Source organism: Cannabis sativa, chromosome X (genome assembly GCF_029168945.1).
Source record: "Cannabis sativa cultivar Pink pepper isolate KNU-18-1 chromosome X, ASM2916894v1, whole genome shotgun sequence".
Classification (NCBI taxonomy): domain Eukaryota; kingdom Viridiplantae; phylum Streptophyta; class Magnoliopsida; order Rosales; family Cannabaceae; genus Cannabis; species Cannabis sativa.
In genome coordinates this window covers 19,160,204-19,163,647 of record NC_083610.1, presented here as the reverse complement: position 1 = coordinate 19,163,647, position 3,444 = coordinate 19,160,204, and the positions used below count along the sequence as shown (strand labels likewise).

At 31.9% G+C, this 3,444-nt stretch overlaps 1 long non-coding RNA gene across 1 annotated transcript; it reads left to right on the top strand.

Annotated features, from left to right (window-relative positions):
- The first annotated feature begins 2,741 nt into the window (after positions 1–2,741).
- On the top strand, positions 2,742–3,251 carry LOC133032655 (uncharacterized). The gene is made up of 3 exons (XR_009685240.1): positions 2,742–2,906; positions 2,948–3,042; positions 3,073–3,251. It is a non-coding gene; the product is annotated as an uncharacterized LOC133032655 (long non-coding RNA).
- The last annotated feature ends 193 nt before the right edge of the window (positions 3,252–3,444 follow it).

Here is a 3,444-nt window from a genome sequence, read left to right as displayed (position 1 = left end):
TATGTGGTTTTTGTGTTTGGGTGATTTGTACTTTTAGTTTGGTTACCAAATATATGAGGTTAATTAACTATATAGATGGATATTACTATGTTGTTCTTGTTGTACAGTTGTTTTGAGTTTGATATTTTGTTGTTTACATTAAGGTAACATGCAGTTTAGTAATATTTTTTTGGTTTTAATTATGATTTCCTCTAGGATGTAAGGTTTGATATATATTCTCATGGTAATATAACATCACGATTTATATGAGGTACAAACTTTAAAAATAAATAAATTAATTAACAAATAAACTTTTGTGTTTCATTGGAGGAAACAAGTACTACTTCTTCCATGAATAATGCTAAAAGGCATTAATGATGTCAAACACTTAGTTACGTGTCAATATTGTTATTGGTCTAATTAAGTAGCGAGTCTCATCTAGTTTAATATAATAGCTTTTAGGAAATATCACTAGTCAATCGCAAGGCGACACGTATTAAAGGTGCTAGGCTGGTACCCTATAATAATACTCTTGTTACATTTGTGGATCATGAATTTTTTTTTTACCGAAAGTGAAAAAAAAAAAATAGAAAAGATTATAGTGTAAAAATCTATACAAACTGGGTCAGAAAGGGCCAATCATATTACAAGCGGATCCTCTAATTCCTGCCTACTCATTGAATTTTGCCAAATTGATTAATAATTGAATTTTTCACAATTTTTTTTATAAAGAAATCTCAAGTTCGAATCTCACCCTCAAAGTTAAAAAAAACTAAACATTTAATAATAGAGAAAACGATATAAACATGAGCTTAAAGTGTAATAATGTTTTGTAATTGGACTTGTATTAAGGTGAAGAATACTCTTTTTTTATACATTAATTAAATTTACCTTTAAATAAAATTTAATTTAAATATACCTCTTTTTATGAGTATGGTATCCAAATTATTCTTACACATTCACATAACTAAAACATAATTTTAAATATAATAGATTTGTGTTATTTGTAGATGGATGTGTAAGTTTGTGAAAAAGTTGAGAGAAAATTTTAATTAAAGAAGAATGAAAACTATCATAAAGTGATAAGAGTAAAATTGGTAGAATGATTGAAGAAGATGTAAACATAATAGATTTTGAAAAAAATGGTAAAAATTAAAGACATCAAATTAAAAGGGGAAACTTACAAAAATATTGAAATTTGGATTAACTTTTACAAAAATACTGTCACACATAAATCTTTTCAAAAATACTGTGTTTTTATAAAACAACAGTAGAATATAAAACAGAACAACTCAAAATAATAATAGAACAACTAAAAATACTAGTAAAACACCAGTGAAAACTTAACACAGTATACTGCAGTGTAAAATTTATAAAAAAAATATAGTAAAAAAGTAAAAAATACCACCTGACAGTATTTTTGTAAAAAAAAATGGCAAAAGTTAGTATACCATGTAAAATTTTCAATTAAAAGAGGTATGTAGTGTAACTTTCTCAAGATATATAGCCTCTTATCTTGGATGAGACGTTTGTGGGCTGCATTTTAAAATACTGAAATTTTGGTTAACTTTTATAAAAATACTGTCACACGAAAATCTTTTCAAAAATACTGTGTTTTTATAAAACACCAGTAAAACACAAAGCAGAACAACTCAAAATAATAGTAGAACACCTAATATGGAGTCGGACTCGCTGCTGCTGGTGCAAGTCGTGCAACAGAAGAAGCGGTTGTTGTCCCCAGTGGGGCTTTTGATTTCGGATTGTTTTGCTCTTATGCAATCCTCTCTTTTATTTCTTATTTCAATTAGTTTTGTTAAATGGTCCGGGAACCAGGCGGCTACCTTTTTAGCTCGTTCTTCTGATTCTATTCCTGGTTGTGTTTCCCGTGGGGGTTTTGTCCATGCTGGTTTGGAAGCTATCTTGGTAGCTGATTTGATTTAATAAAAGTTAATTTTTGGGCTAAAAAAAAAATAGTAGAACACTTAAAAAACACTAGTCGAACACCAGTAAAAACTTAACACAGTATACTGTAGTATGAAACTTATAAAAAATCACAATAAAAAAGTAAAAAATACCGCCGGCAGTGACGAAGCCAGAAATTTAATTGAGTGAGGGCTTGAATAAATATTAAGTCAAAACTAATAAAAATAATGATAAATGTATCTTTCAAATTTTCATCTTCAACAAAATAAAATAATACTGCTGACAAAAATAAAATAAAATATTGTCAATGGTATTATTTTATTTTTTAATAAAGTATTATTTTTTTTATTATTTGTATTGGACTACTTTTAAAATGGGCTTGATTAGAATAAGAGTAGACTCATGAATCATGATTAAGATATTGAGTGAGGGCTTTTGTGAATTGGACTTTAATAAATTGAGCAAAGTGAATTAATATATGTATATATCTACATATAAAAAATTTGTTGTATATATTTGAGTGAGGGCTTTAGCCCACACATGGGCTAAAGTCCCTCCGTCCCTGACCGCCGGGCAGTATTTTTGTAAAAAAATGACAAAAGTTAATATACCATATAATTTTTTTATTTTTTTTTTGTTGGTTATAAAAGTATCAAGTTTTATTTATTTCTAATTTTTGTTTTTAAAATGTGTCATAAAATGCTCTTTTTCTTTAAAAATTAACACATTTTTGACTACTTAACACATGTGCAAGTGATTATTTAATTATAATATAATTTTTTGAGGCCATGATACTTGACAGGATTATAACAAAAATTTCATAGTTTTTTTTGGGAAATTTGATTTTCTATACTTAGAAAATCAAAAAATTTGATTTCTAAACTAATAATTTAAACCCTAAAAAAACTATACCTTTTTTTTTCAAAACCCCAAAAATACCCCCAAACTAAAACTATCTCTCTTTCTCTCTCTATCTAGCCGGTCCCAAGAATCCCACACCCCAGGTCTGATGGTCGGACCATGGTCGGACCCATCGGACCCCAAGGTCCGACCATCGGACCTCTCTCTTCCCCTCTCTCTCAAATCGCGGGAAAAAAAAAAAAAAAAATTAAAAGCCGGTCGGACCTTCGGGTCCGATGGGTCCGATGGTCGGACCCATCGGACCCGAAGGTCCGACCATCGGACCTCTTTCTTCCTCTCTCTCCAAAATCGCAGAAAAAAAAAAAAAAATTTAAAAGACGGTCGGACCTTGGGGTCCGATGGGTCCGATGGTCGGACCCATCGGACCCCCAAGGTCCGACCATCGGACCTCTGTCTTCTTCCCTCTCTCAAATCGCGGGGAAAAAAAAAAAAAAAAAAAGAAGTTTCGGGACTGGGGTTGCTCTTTCGGGTTGGGGTTGGGGTCGGAGGGGTTGGGGTCGTGGTCGACGGGGGTGAGGGTGGTGATCGGCGTTGGGGTTGACGTGGGTGGGTGAGGGTGGTTCGGGTGAGGGTGGGCGGTTGGGGTGAGATAGAGGGAGAGAGAGATGATGCAGAGAGAGA